General features: G+C 41.2%; 1 long non-coding RNA gene across 1 annotated transcript in view; it reads left to right on the top strand.

The window, feature by feature from the left end:
• Window positions 1-15,928, top strand: part of LOC309643219 — a 71,167-nt gene that overhangs the window by 38,787 nt on the left and 16,452 nt on the right. Inside the window, exon 2 of the long non-coding RNA XR_014253629.1 lies at window positions 15,761-15,924. This is a non-coding gene — a long non-coding RNA (uncharacterized lncRNA). The remainder of the gene's footprint in view (window positions 1-15,760; window positions 15,925-15,928) is intronic.

Below are 15,928 nucleotides of genomic sequence, written 5' to 3'. Positions count from 1 at the left end.
TATTTTTCTAAAGTTATTACCATACCCCTCATCTTTTTTTATCATCAAAAGTCTTGACAGTGGCTCCCGTTGAGTCCCCACCAAGGATAATCTGTCTCTTATCCATACTACTCTTCTTACCCAGGGTTACCAACAATTAGCCCAAACTTTTCAGTTCTGTTTGGGTTTTTAACTAAATTCATTTTCCGGTAGCTTTTGCTGTTAACCACCCCTCCCCTCCCCTCCAGAAACATTATTCTCTCTTGATTTTCCTCCTACTTCTCTGACCAGTCTTTCTCTGTCTCTTTCCCTGTTCCCTGTTCTCCCTGTAAGTGCTTAAGTGCTTTTCATAGAATTCTACTTTTCTCCCTCTTCTCCCCAGACACATTTGGTGGTGGTGGTGGGGGTGTTCTCATCCATTTCCATGGCTTCAACAACAGCTAAATACTGACTAGTCTCAAATTATATCCTCAATTCTAAACTCTGTATCATTATATTCAACAAGCTACCAGTTAGCATGTAGGTGTTTCTAATTCATCATGCCCCAAAGTAAACTCAATATCACTCTGCCTACATCATCTTTCATCTTCACTACCTCTGTTAACATCACCCTGCTTTGAATTGCCCAGCTAGAATTCTTGATATTCTGGTGCTATTGATTGTATGTGAGTCTATATGAGCCCATGTATTATTAAATCTCCCCACACTGGCACCTCACCAAAGTAAGGAATCATCTCCTGCTCACCTTAGTTCTGAACAATTTGTCCCAACCATATTTCCAGCTCTACCTCCTGACCTGCACCAACTCTCATGAGCTTCTCTTACCTCAGCAATCCAATACCTCACTCTTACCTTTGTATCATCTTCCATACTTGGCTTTTAAAAGCTGTTTCCATGGTGACATTCTTGGCTATGCTCTTAGACTACATTTCTCCCTAGGCTGTGCTGCCTTAGTTGGCCCTGTGCAAATTCTCCTCAAGGTCCTACACTCCTCCAAAGCCAACCTTCTTGGAACAGATACTGGGGTAACCCTCCAGCCATACCTGCCCTATCCCCAAGAGGAGACGCTTGATAGAGTCTATTTATAAAACATTTCTCATATTTTTGTCCTTCTCTCTATTCCCTGACCAATCCTAATCCAGGATTTTATTCTTTTTGCCTGGAATTATTATAATAGTCTCTGTGTAGCCTTTCCTTGTGTCCACACAGCCATCTGATTGCATTATTCCCCTGCTTAGTCATTAATTGCTCTCTATTGCCTATAGATGAAAAACTCTGAATTCCTTAGCTTGCCATACAGATGCCTTCATCTTGTTCCCAGGTACCTTTCCAGTCTTTTCTTTTTTTTTTTTTTTTTTTTTTAATATAAATTTATTTATTTATTTATTTATTTATGGCTGTGTTGGGTCTTCGTTTCTGTGCGAGGGCTTTCTTTAGTTGCGGCGAGCGGGGGCCACTCTTCATCGCGGTGCGCGGGCCTCTTACTATCGCGGCCTCTCTTGTTGCGGAGCGCAGGCTCCAGATGCGCAGGCTCAGTAGTTTTGGCTCACGGGCCCAGTTGCTCCGCGGCATGTGGGATCTTCCCAGACCAGGGCTCGAACCCGTGTCCCCTGCATTGGCAGGCAGATTCTCAACCACTGCGCCACCAGGGAAGCCCCCTTTCCAGTCTTTTCTACAACTACTTTGTCCCCCAAAGTCTTCTTCCCCTCTCATTTCATTTGTCTTGTTTGTTTCCTGCCCCCCCATCTGTCTCCCTCCCTCCCTCTCTCTCTCCCTCCCTCCCTCCCTCTCTCTCTCCCTCCCTCCCTCTCTCTCTCTCTCTCTCTCTCTCTCTCCCTCTCTCCCTCTCTCTCTCTCTCACACACACACACACACACACACACACACACACACACACACACACACACACACACACACTATAAACTTTGGCCACACTAAATCTGTAATGCCCTTACGCACCTAGAGTTTCTTAAATGTATAGCCCTGATGTCTCCTGTTTTCTATCATTTTCTCTGACCTCTTTTGGCCTAGGAAGAATGTATCACTTTCATTTCTGTTTTTTAAACTACAGCACCTAATGTACAATATTATATTTATGCACTCAGTTAGCGGTCTTCTTCATTACACTGCACGTTCTTCAAATGCAGGGACTATGTCTGTTCCATCTTTAACAGCTAATCCTGTGCCTCACGAATAGAAAGCATTCTATTAATATTAGCTGGTTAAATGGAAATGCTACAATCTTTTCGGTCAAGGGTCTGCAAACTGCAGCCAGCAGGCCAACATGGTCCAGCCTGTTTTTGTATATAAAGATTTTCTTGGAACACAGCCACCCCTACTCATTTACATATTGTTTATGACTCCTTTTATGCTATAATAGTAGAGTTCAGTAGTTGCAACAGAAATAATAAGGTCCTTAAAGCCTAAAATATTTACTCTCTGGCCCTTTACAAAAAGAAAAAAAAAAAAAAAAAAGCAAATGATGAGCCTTGTTTTGGGTTATTGAAGGGTATACTTAGCAAATGTTAAGTGTAATTTTCTATATAAAATTTTCATCCTTGATATCACTGTTCTAATTTGTTCACACTAGATCCCATGACTTTAATGCATCAAGAATAAAATGTCCCAGTAAGTTAGAAAAAAATAATAATTTCTCTCCAAGAATCTCACACTGCTCATTTCCTTCCTCAGGAGTTCTGTTCTGCCATGAGGCACTTCTCTTATTTTGCTGAACCATTGGATGGTTTGGGAAAAAATTGCTGTGGAATCACGGTCTTAGAAGATTTAAAATAAGGCAAAATGTTTCTCCAGGGAAATATATTAAAAGATCATAAGTCTAAAATAATCAACCAGAGCCACTGGGAAGAGTGGGCTTCCCGGCTGATGCAGAGGAGGCATATTCAGTGAGTGCCTTGTGTCCTTACATGTTGCTTTGGCAGGGTGTTAATGGGATTACCCACGCTTCATTTGGAGGAGGCTTGGCTCAGAATACATATCTGGATGGTACCTAAATACCAAAGGAGAGCTTCCTCCTCATAAACATACCTGAGCCCTTGCACAGATGTTAAAACCTTGGGTGCCTTTGTTGTGGTCCTTAATTTTGTTAATCGCCCTAGGTACAGATTGGCTGCTCTTGTCAATTTAATTCAGCTTCAAACAAAGCAACAAGGTCACTATTTTTTCCCCTTCTCTCTCTCTCTCTCCCTCTCCCTCTCTCTCTTTGCCAGCAAACAGGATTGAGTCCTCATGTAGCTCTAATAGGCAGCGTGGGGAATCGTTAGTCCACCTCAACGCCCTGACTGATGGGCACTTCACTTCAATCATCTGCCTGAGCAGTATGGCCCAGTACTATTGACACTGTGTCAGCTGCGAGAGAAAATGCCTTAATCGGCCTTGACACCCTCTGCATTGATTTGACAAGTTGCTGTAATGACCTTCTTGTTTCTCTGAAGGATTACTATTTACTCGGGAGGTGCTGCTGACTAAATGTACTTCATTGTCATGGAAACGCTGATGGTAGATGCTGGCCTCCCCACCAGGCCTGGGTGGAGGGTGACATTGATAGGAGACTCTGAATATTTCAATGAACTGGTCTGTCCCAATAGTACTAATTCCAGCCCATTAATCAGACCTACTTTGAAGAGCCAACTGGAATTAGAGACCAGCCTTGTCAGGTCCCCTGTAAAAGACAGTTTGCTGTAAAACTCATTATTTTCCCAAAATTCATGTTGAGGTTTTCCTTGAAGTGAGAAGGCACTGTTCATTGTGGCCACCTCCTGGGTGCACCTGGAAATTATTATCATTTACATATTATTGAAGGAAGTTGCTTTCTCCTTCACAGACTCACCCTTGCATTAGAAGAAGGGATAAGAATGGAAGGAAAGAAAACACTTTGAACACCTACCATGTAACTGGCAGTGTGTCAGCACTCTTACATTTAGGAATAAGAATTGCTCTATAAATGGTAGGTTTTGTTATTATTTTATTTCACTGATTCTAAGATAGACAATTTGCCCATCCTAACATTTCTGAAATCAGGCACCTCATAAATCAATCTCAGTGTACATTTGTTGTCAGCCAGATGGCACTTGTGACACAGTTGGGAGAAAACGTTCCATTGACATTTTCTAGTAAGAATGAAAAACAACAGCATCAAAGTGTCTTAGATTCAGTATTGCAGATTTTTGCAATGAGTTCTTTATACAATACTTCTTTGAATCCTTAACAGATCTTGTGCAATTGCATGTTGTGTTTGGCTACAAGTAACAGAACCCTGTCTACAGAGGACTAACCACAAACGGATTTTTTTAATCAAATAACAAGAAATCTAGAAGTAAGAGTTTGTTGGCATTGTCTCAGCAACTCAAGGATGTCAGAGCCAAGGTCTCAGCAATTCTCTTTGTCTTTTCCTCATGGGCCCAAGATAGCTGCTGAAGTTGAAGACATAACATCCTAATTACAGATAGAAAGAAGGAATAAGACAAATAATATAGCTCTCAGCTGTATCAGCCCCCTTTAAAAGGATTCCTGTACATCACTCTTAACCATTTCCGCTTATATCTCATCTACCACTTCTATCTGCAGGGAAGCCTGGGTCTTTTAAAAATCATGCATGTTGCCATCCCTCCCAAAACTGGGATTATGTCACTAAGGAAGAAGAGCAGGACAGATATTGAATAGGCAACTCTGACGTATCCTATGAACAAGATATTACTGTATGCCCATTGTACAGATCATGAAATTAAAGCTTAAAGAGGTTAAGTGATTGAAGCCTCACAAATGTCCCATGAAATAAATATTCTTATTCCGATACTACAGATAAAGGATAAGCCAAGTTTAGAGATTAGGGAACTTGCCCTGATCGTCACAAGTCTGTCTTATCCTCGAACTTTGGCACCATGTACTACACCACAGGTCATTCTAGAGAAGGCTTAGATTCAATGGCAAGACAATTTGAAGATGGAAAGAGGAACTGGGCTAGGAAACACGATTGAGAGGATGTTTTCCTTCTTGCAGTGATCCAGCCAGTGGTCATGAGCAGAACCCATTTTGTGGATGTGTGTGATTTGTTTCATGTTTATTAAGTGAGCACAGAATGTCTGGCTGCTTTTCCAAGAGTCTTGAATGGAGACCATCTGCCCACTTTTACTGCTTCTTTTAAGGCTTATTGGCCATGCAAATGTTTTGTCTCTTGGGCTCTTGTTGACTCCTGACTTCCCTGGAAAGTCCTGAGCAATGTCATCTGTGATTTAAAGGATGCTTAGGAGAGAGAAAAAAAAAAAAAAGTTGAGACCTGGGTGGAGGGAAAAGGATTGTAGAGTCCTGAGTGTGGTTAAATAAGGAGAGATGACCATCTGAGGTGATCTGAGTCAAGGCACCTGGGTAGGTAAGTTGGAGAGGTGGTTTCTACTTCTAATTCCCCTTTTCTATGAAAGCTACTCTTCCCACTCCACCCCCCAACACACAACCATGACATGTGTTTCCGATGGGGCTGTTAATCATGGAATCCCACTTAGCCCCCTGCCCTAAGCTGGGCTCAAGTCTCCAGGCTAGACCCAAAGTGTAAACAAATCCAGTGATTAGTCCAATGACTGGCAGTGTGAACCTAGTAGGGCCATTCGGAAATCTCCCTGAGATTCGAAATCTTGACACTGAAAGAATGTCCCTATTCTTTTTGATGATGAGCTATTAGTATAAGGGTCTGGGGATGCTAACAACCATCTTTCTCACCACCTGGAAAGAACTTACCTGAGAATGATACGCACACTGGAGAGTGAACCCAGACACGTCAGGATAGCCAGAGCCCTGACAACATCATTTGAGCACCTGCATCTAGCATCACTTAAAGTTATATATCTATGACCTATTTCAAACTAGGTTAAATGAAGCAACAGCAACAAAAGAACAACAGCAAAGAAAGCCATTGGCTGGTGTAACTGGAAAGGCTCCATCACTTTTGATAACAATGATCCCGACTAATACTCAAGGGATGAAGCACCATTGCTAAATAAAGCCAAGGCACAGCCAACTAAAAAGTTTAAAGGAACATAAACAAGGCAGTTATCCAAGACTGTTTGGAGGACAAGTGAGGAATGAGTTGAGAAGAATGCCTCAAAACTGAGTTTGAGAACGTGGAAGATGAGATATAACTTTTCTTCACACAGTGAGTGTATATATTCAAGTATATATATGAATACATATACACACACACACATACATATATTTGTATATACACATATGCATATGCACACACATACACATATATACCCTGTAGTATCTCATGGGTGTATGTGTGCATGTGCAGGTGTATGTATGTGTATACACTGTTATTTTTCAGATCTATTTAAGTGCTACTGTGATTGAATTTGTGGTGCTTATAGACAAATCTGAATTTTCTCCAAGGTCCTTTTTATCATTTTCTAAAGCAACAAATAAGAAAAAATGGTTCCTACCCCAGTCACAAAAAGGTCAATGAATTTTTTGTTTTTTTGCTATGGTCTAGTGGCTAACTGAAAACTCTCCCCATCTCTTGCCCCGGAAAGAGCTTCAGAAACACAAAAGCTGATGCAGTGTCCCTAGTTCTTAAAGCTCCTCCTCCAGGCTCTTTCCTTTAATGGGTTTAAAAATTCAATAATGACTATGCATATTGGACCAGAATCAATTGTGTCATCCTTGTTTAAGTTTTTCACTATTTTTTTAACATCTTTATTGGAGTATAATTGCTTTACAATGCTGTGTTAGTTTCTGCTGTATAACAAAGTGAATCAGCTACACATATACATATATCCCCATATCCCCTCCCTCTTGCGTCTCCCTCCCTCCCACCCTCCCTATCCCACCCCTCTAGGCGGTCACAAAGCACCGAGCTGATCTCCCTGTGCTATGCGGCTGCTTCCCACTAGCTATCTATTTTACATTTGGTAGTGTATATATGTCCATGCCACGCTCTCACTTCATCTCAGCTTACCCTTCCCCCTCCCCGTGTCCTCAAGTCCATTCTCTACATCTGCATCTTTATTCTTGTCCAGCCCCTAGGTTTTTCAGAACCTTTTTTTTTTTTTAAGATCCCATATATATGTGTTGGCATACGGTATTTGTTTTTCTCTTTCTGACTTATTTCACTCTGTATGACAGACTCTAAGTCCATCCACCTCACTACAGATAACTCAATTTCGTTTCTTTTTATGGCTGAGTAATATTCCATTGTATATATGTGCCACATCTTCTTTATCCATTCATCTGTCAACGGACACTTAGGTTGCTTCCATGTCCTGGATATTGTAAATAGAGCTGCAATGAACATCGTGGTCCATGACTCTTTTTGAATAATGGTTTTCTCAGGGTATATGCCCAGTAGTGGGATTGCTGGGTCATATGGTAGTTCTATTTTTAGTTTTTTAAGGAACCTCCATTCTGTTCTCCATAGTGGCTGTATCAATTTACATTCTCACCAACAGTGCAAGAGGGTTCCCTTTTCTCCACACCCTCTCCAGCATTTATTGTTTGTAGATTTTTTGATGATGGCCATTCTGACCGGTGTGAGATGATATTTCATTGTAGTTTTGATTTGCATTTCTCTAATGATTAATGATGTTGAGCATTCTTTCATGTGTTTGTTGGCAATTTGTATATCTTCTTTGGAGAAATGTCTGTTTAGGTCTTCTGCCCATATTTGGATTGGGTTGTTTGTTTTTTTGATATTGAGCTGCATGAGCTGCTTGTAAATTTTGGAGATTAATCCTTTGTCAGTTGCTTCATTTGCAAATATTTTCTCCCATTCTGAGGGTGGTCTTTTCGTCTTGCTTATGGTTTCCTTTGCTGCGCAAAAGCTTTTAAGTTTCATTAGGTCCCATTTGTTTTTTTGTTTGTTTGTTTGTTTTTAATCCCATTTCACTAGGACATGGGTCCAAAAGGATCTTGCTGTGAGTTATGTCATAGAGTGTTCTGCCTATGTTTTCCTCTAAGAGTTTGATAATGTCTGACCTTACATTTAGGTCTTTAATCCATTTTGAGTTTATTTTTGTGTATGGTGTTAGGGAGTGTTCTAATTTCATTCTTTTACATGTAGCTGTCCAGTTTTCCCAGCACCACTTATTGAAGAGGCTGTCTTTTCTCCATTGTATATTTTTGTCTCCTTTAGCACAAATAAGGTGACCATATGTGCGTGGGTTTATCTCTGGGCTTTCTATCCTGTTCCATTGATCTATGTTTCTGTTTTTTGTGCCAGTACCATACTGTCTTGATTACTGTAGCTTTGAAGTATAGTGTGAAGTCAGGGAGCCTGATTCCTCCAGCTCTGTTTTTCTTTCTCAAGATTGCTTTGGCTATTCAGGGTCTTTTGTGTTTCCATACAAATTGTGAAACTTTTTGTTCTAGTTCTGTGAAAAATGCCAGTGGTAGTTTGATAGGGATTGCATTGAATCTGTAGATTGCTTTGGATAGTAGAGTCATTTTCACAATGTTGATTCTTCCAACCCAAGAACATGGTATATCTTTCCATCTGTTTCTATCATCTTTCATTTCTTTCATCAATGTCTTATAGTTTTCTCCATACAGGTCTTTTGTCTCCTTAGGTAGGTTTATTCCTAGGTATTTTATTCTTTTAACTGCAGTGGTAAATGGGAGTGTCTCCTTAATTTCTCTTTCAGATTTTTCATCATTAGTGTATAGGAATGCAAGAGATTTCTGTGCTTTAATTTTGTATCCTGCTACTTTACAAAATTCATTGATTAGATCTAGTACTTTTCTGGTAGCTTCTTTAGGAATCTCTATGTATTGTATCATGTCATCTCTATGTATAGTATCAGTGTCATCTGACAGTGAGAGCTTTACTTCTTCTTTTCTGATTTGGATTCCTTTTGTTTCTTTTACTTCTCTGATTGCTGTGGGTAAAACTTCCAAAACTATGTTGAATAATAGTGGTGAGAGTGGATAACCTTGACTTGTTCGTGATCTTAGAGGAAATGGTTTCAGTTTTTCACCATTGAGAACAATGTTGGCTGTGGGTTTGTCATATATAGCCTATATTATGTAGAGGTAAGTTCCCTCTATGCTTACTTTCTGGAGGGTTTTTATCATAAATGGGTGTTGAATTATGTCAAAACCTTTTTCTGCATCTATTGAGTTGATCATATGGTTTTTCTTCTTCAATTTGTTAATACGGTTTATCACATTGATTGATTTATGTATATTGAAGAACCTTTGCATTCCTGGGATAGACCACACTTGGTCATGGTGTATGATCCTTTTAATGTGCTGTTGGATTCTGTTTGCTAGTATTTTGTTGAGGATTTTTGCATCTATGTTCATCAGTGATATTGGCCTGTAGTTTTCTTTCTTTGTGACATCTTTGTCTGGTTTTGGTATCAGGGTGACAGTGGTCTCGTAGAATGAGTTTGGGAGTGTTCCTCCCTCTGCTATATTTTGGAAGAGTTTGAGAAGGATAGGTGTGAGCTCTTCTCTAGATGTTTGATAGAATTCGCCTGTGAAGCCATCTGGTCCTGGGCTTTTGTTTGTTGGAAGATTTTTAATCACAGTCTCAATTTCAGTGCTTGTGATTGGTCTGTTTATATTTTCTGTTTCTTCCTGGTTCAGTCTCAGAAGGTTGTGCTTTTCTAAGAATTTGTCCGTTTCTTCCAGGTTGTCCATTTTATTGGCATAGAGTTGCTTGTAGCAATCTCTCATGATCCTTTGTATTTCTGCAGTGTCAGTGGTTACTTCTCCTTTTTCATTTCTAATTCTATTGATTTGAGTCTTCTCCCTTTTTTTCTTGATGAGTCTGGCTAATGGTTTATCAATTTTGTTTATCTTCTCAAAGAACCAGCTTTTAGTTTTATTGATCTTTGCTATCATTTCCTTCATTTCTTTTTCGTTTATTTCTGATCTGATCTTTATGATTTCTTTACTTCTGCTAACTTTGGGGTTTTTTGTTCTTCTTTCTCTAATTGCTTTAGGTGTAAGTTTAAGTTGTTTATTTGAGATATTTCTTATTTCTTGAGGTAGGATTGTATTGCTATAAACTTCCCTCTTAGAACTGCTTTTGCTGAATCCCACAGGTGTTGGGTCGTCGTGTTTTCCTTGTCATTTGTTTCTAGGTTTTTTTTTGATTTCCTCTTTGATTTCTTCAGTGATCTCTTGGTTAATTAGTAGTTTATTGTTTAGCCTCCATGTGTTTGTATTTTTTACAGATTTTTTTTCCTGTAATTGATATCTAGTCTCATAGTGTTGTGGTCAGAAAAGATACTTGATACGATTTCAGTTTTCTTAAATTTACCATGGCTTGATTTGTGACACAAGACATGATCTATCCTGGAGAATGTTCCACGCGCACTTGAGAAGAAAGTGTATTCTGTAGTTTTTGGTTAGAATGTCCTATAAATATCAATTAAGTCCATCTTGTTTAATGTATCATTTAAAGCTTGTGTTTCCTTATTTATTTTCATTTTGGATGATCTGTCCATTGGTGAAAGTGGGGTGTTAAAGTCCCCTACTATGATTGTGTGACTGGCGATTTCCCCTTTTTTGGCTGTTAGCATTTGCCTTATGTATTGAGGTGCTCCTATGTTGGGTGCATAAATATTTACAATTGTTATACCTTCCTCTTGGATTGATCCCTTGATCATTATGTAGTGTCCTTCTTTGTCTCTTGTAATAGTCTTTATTTTAAAGTCTGTTTTGTCTGATATGAGAATTGATACCCCAGCTTTCTTTTGATTTCCATTTGCATGGAATATCTTTTTCCATCCCCTCATTTTAAGTCTGTATGTGTCCCTAGGTCTGAAGTGGGTCTCTTGTAGACAGCATATATATGGATCTTGTTTTTGTATCCATTCAGCCAGTCTGTGTCTTTTGATTGGAGCATTTCATCCATTTACATTTAAGGTAGTTATCGATAGGTATGTTCCTATTACCATTTTCTGAATTGTTTTGGGTTTGTTATTGTAGGTCTTTTCCTTCTCTTGTGTCTCCTGCCTAGAGAAGTTCCTCTAGCATATGTTGTAAAGCTGGTTTGGTGGTGCTGAATTCTCTTAGCTTTTGCTTGTTTGTAAAGGTTTTAATTTCTCTGTCGAATCTGAATGACATCCTTGCTGGATAGAGTAATCTTGGTTGTAGGTTTTTCCCTTTCATCACTTTAAATATGTCTTGCCACTCCCCTCTGGCTTGCCGAGTTTCTGCTGAAAGATCAGCTGTTAACCTTATGGAGATTCCCTTGCGTGTTATTTCTCCCTTGCTGCTTTTAATGTTTTTTCTTTGTATTTAATTTTTGATAGTTTGATTAATATGTATCTTGGCATGTTTCTCCTTGGATTTATCCTGTGTGGGACTCTCTGTGCTTCCTGGACTTGATTGCCTATTTCCTTTCCCATATTAGGGAACTTTTCAACTATAATCTCTTCAAATATTTTCTCAGTCCCTTTCTTTTCTCTTCTTCCTCTGGGACCCCTATAATTCGCATGTTGGTGTGCTTAATGTTGTCCCAGAAGTCTCTGAGTCTGTCCTCAATTCTTTTCATTCTTTTTTCTTTATTCTGCTCTGCAGTAGTTATTTCCACTATTTTATCTTCCAGGTCACTTATCCATTCTTCTGCCTCAGTTATTCTGCTATTGATCCCTTCTAGAGAATTTTTAATTTTACTTATTGTGTTGCTCATCCTTGTTTGTTTGCTCTTTAGTTCTTCTAGGTCCTTGTTAAACGTTTCTTGTATTTTCTCCATTCTATTTCCAAGATTTTGGATTATCTTTACTATGGTTACTCTGAATTCTTTTTCAGGTAGGCTGCCTATTTCCTCTTCATTTGTTTGGTCTGGTGGGTTTTTACCTTGCTCCTTCATCTGCTGTGTGTTTTTCTGTCTTCCCATTTTGCTTAACCTACTGTGTTTGGGATCTCCTTTTCGCAGGCTGCAGGTTTGTATTTCCCATTGGTTTTGGTCTCTGCCCCCAGTGGGTGAGGTTGGCTCAGTGGGTTGTGTAGGCTTCCTGGTGGAGAGGACTGGTGCCTGTGTTCTGGTGGACGAGGCTGGATCTTGTCTTTCTGGTGGGCAGGACAGCATCCGGTGGTGTGTTTTTGGGCGTCTGTGACCTTATTATGATTTTAGGCATCCTCTCTGCTAATGGGTGGGGTTGTGTTCCTGTCTTGCTAGTTCTTTGGCATGGGGCATCCAGCAGTGGAGCTTGCTGGTCATTGAGTGGAGCTGGGTCTTAGCATTGAGATGGAGATCTCTGAGAGAGCTTTCGCCGTTTGATATTACATGGAGCCGGGAGGTCTGTGGTCGACCAATGTTCTGATCTCGGCTCTCCCACCTCAGAGGCACAGGCCTGACCCCTGGCCAGAGCACCAAGACCCTGTCAGCCACATGGCTCAGAAGAAAAGGGAGGAAAAAAGAAACAAAGAAAGAAAAACATAAATAAATAAAGTTATTAAAATAATTTTTTAATTATTATAAATAAAAAATATCAAAAAGTAATTTAAAAAAAGAAAGAAAGAAAGAAGAGAGCAAGCAAACCAAAAAAACAAATCCACCAATGATAACCAGCACAAAATCTATACTGAAAAAAATAAAATAAAAAACGGACAGACCAAACCCTAGGACAAATGGTAAAAGCAAAGCTATACAGACAAAAATCACACAAAGAAGCATACATATACACACTCACAAAAAGAGAAAAAGGAAAAATATGTATATATATCTATATATTAAAAAAAAGGAGGAGAGCAACCAAATCAATAAACAAATCTACCAATGATAATAAACTCTAAATACTAAACTAAGATAAACATAACACCAAAAACAAATTAGTTGCAGAAAGCAAACCCCAAATCTACAGTTGCTCCCAAAGTCCACTGTCTCAATTTTGGGGTGATTCATTGTCTATTCAGGTATTCCACAGATGAAGGGTACATCAAGTTGATTGTGGAGATTTAATCCGCTGCTCCTGAGGCTGCTGGGAGAGATTTCCCTTTCTCTTCTTTGTTCGTACAGCTCCTGGGGTTCAGCTTTGGATTTGGCCCCGCCTCTGCGTGCAGGTCACCTGAGGGCGTCTGTTCTTCGCTCAGACAGGACGGGGTTAAAGGAGCAGCTGCTTCGGGGGCTCTGGCTCACTCAGGCCGGGGGGAGGGAGGGGTACGGATGCAGGGCAAGCCTGCGGCGGCAGAGGCCAGCGTGACGTTGTACCAGCCTGAGGCGCGCCATGTGTTCTCCCGGGGAAGTTGTCCCTGGATCACGGGACCCTGGCAGTGGTGGGCTGCACCGGCTCCCGGGAGGGGAGGTGTGGAGAGTGACCTGTGCTCGCACACAGGCTTCTTGGTGGCGGCAGCAGCAGCCTTAGCGTCTCATGCCCGTCTCTGGAGTCTGCGCTGATAGCCGCGGCTCGCGCCCATCTCTGGAGCTCGTTTAGGCAGTGCTCTGAATCCCCTCTCCTCGCGCACCCCAAAACAATGGTCTCTTGCCTCTTAAGCAGTTCCAGAGTTTTTCCCGGACACCCTCCCGGCTAGCCATGGCTCACTAGCCCCTTTCACGCTGTGTTCACGCAGCCAACCCCAGTCCTCTCCCTGGGATCTGACCTCTGAAGCCCGAGCCTCAGCTCCCAGCCCCCACCCATCCCTGCTGGTGAGCAGACAAGCCTCTCGGGCTGGTGAGTGCTGGTCGGCACCGATCCTCTGTGCGGGAATCTCTCCGTTTTGCCCTCCGCACCCCTGTTGCTGTGCTCTCCTCCATGGCTCCGAAGCTTCCCCCGACCCTCAGCCCACCCCCCGTCTCCACCAGTGAAGTGGCTTCCCAGTGTGTGGAAACTTTTCCTCCTTCACATCTCCCTCCCAGAGGTGCAGGTCCTGTCCCTATTCTTTTGTCTCTGTTTTTTCTTTTTTCTTTTGTCCTACCCAGGTACGTGGGGCGTTTCTTGCCTTTTGGGCTGTAAGAGGTCTTCTGCCAACGTTCAGTAGGTGTTCTGTAGGAGTTATTCCACATGTAGATGTATTTCTGATGTATTTGTGGGGAGGAAGGTGATCTCCATGTCTCACTCCTCCACCATTTTGAAGGTCTCCTCAAGTTTTTCACTATTAACATCGTGTATTTATAAATATTTTCATGGGAGGATGCATGCATTTTTCATATGCCATGCTGAATGTGCTTTCTATACAGGTTGTCAGGAGGCAAAATACAGGTACACATGAAATGTTCAACTAGATCATATACAACTCAGTTAAAAATACTGAGATGACAGACTCTAACAGTGATTCACTGTAAAATTGCTAATAGACTGTACATTGTCTGTTATGCCCATATTGTGTTGCCACTGAGTCAAATTAAAGGAGGAAGAAAGTTAGATGTTTGTGTCACTTTAAATTGAAGCCTGCTTCAATATGCTATTGAGCATAATAAAATAATACCTATATACCATCTTCTGTTGGCATGGTAATGTATTGAGCTAAGATAAATGGGGCAGCCATCTGAAGCAGGAACTAGTGATGGCCAGAGCAGCAGTTAACAAGCTGGGGACCTGACATGTATCAGGTTTTGAGAGACAGAGAAAACATTAACAGTCCTGTTGATCAAGATCTGATGAGGGTTTTTAAAAAAAAGTTCATTGGGTCTTGCTAACCCCACACCTAAAAGAAAGAGTCACTTTTTGTATTAGCAGTGGTTGGGAGGATTGGACCTCCTTATCCATACCTCTCCTCATGCCACCACCCCACCTATGTCATCTCAGGATAACTACCAGATGCCTTAAGGTACTTAATGAAGTGTACCTCTTGGCAGAAGGAAAAGAAAATTCAAACTGTGAATTATGTTTCAGACCTTAAATGATGGGGGTTTGGTTTTGGGGTTTTTTTTTTTTTTTTTTTGGTGTTTTGGATTTTTGTTTTGTTTTAGTTTATATCTTGAAAGATTTGTCCTACTCCATCACTCCAGGCCAGAATGCTGTCTCATTCAGAGAGCAGGGTAGTACCATCATGCCTCTGCTGGGCCACAACCAAGCCCACTCCTTCCTCAGCAGACTCTTAGGCCATGAGCCTGGTAAAAAGGAGTTTGCATTCAGTGCCCCAGTGCTGCCCCAGTGCTGCCCCATCTGTTTCCTTTTCTGTCCCTCTCTCTCCCATTCCATTCTGAGTGGTCTCCACTCCTCTCTTTTTCTTCATGCTGTATTTTTACCTATTTGTAATGAGCACCCACTGAGGTACCCAACCTCCCATTCTACCCCTGAGATACACCTCCTAGAATTTTGTTAGGAGATTGGGGCCATACGACAGTTCTGGAGAGAATGTATATATCTGCCTATATGAGCCCCGAGGCAACTATGACATGGACTGAAATGAACTGGTCAGTGAGTATCACATTGATTGTGTGTACATCTAACTGATCCTGACACAGTTGTGTATGCACGTCTATCACAGTCTGGGGAACATAAAGAGCAGTGACCTCTGTGCCGGTGAAGACATTTAACGGGGGCCAGATCGGCCCTCTGCTTCCTCAACCCCAGTCATGGATAAGTAGATATCCCGATAAACCCTTCTCTACAACTGTATTCAGGAGGATTTGATAGTCATAAATTACCTTTCCTGCATACACATGTGCATGTCATTAGGAGTCCCGTGGTGATCGGATAGATTAATAAGAATGCTACAATAGTGGGATTTGGAACCTCTTTAGCAGCCATTGGGACCTTCCAGTTCCTCTCAAAACCATCTGCAGAAGCAGTCACACATGTGATCCCTATAAAGAGCTGGGTTTTATCGTGGACAAAACCCCATCATTAACTTGTACATGTTTATTTTTCTCGTGCAGCAACAGAAACATGAAGTCGGTCCAGCCTGAGGCAGTTTCTCCAAGAGAAGATGGAGGAAGGACTGCTAAGTGATTGGAAGTCTGACTTGCCTTTCATGTCAGAAGATGACTTCATCGTTTGGAAACAACAAACCCTCTGCGGTACCTCAGTGGGATCGTTAGTGGTGA

This window comes from Balaenoptera physalus, assembly GCF_965194825.1.
Source record: "Balaenoptera physalus genome assembly, chromosome: 14".
Classification (NCBI taxonomy): domain Eukaryota; kingdom Metazoa; phylum Chordata; class Mammalia; order Artiodactyla; family Balaenopteridae; genus Balaenoptera; species Balaenoptera physalus.
The sequence above is the reverse complement of the archived record's forward strand: the minus strand, read 5'-3'. Positions and strand labels throughout refer to the sequence as shown.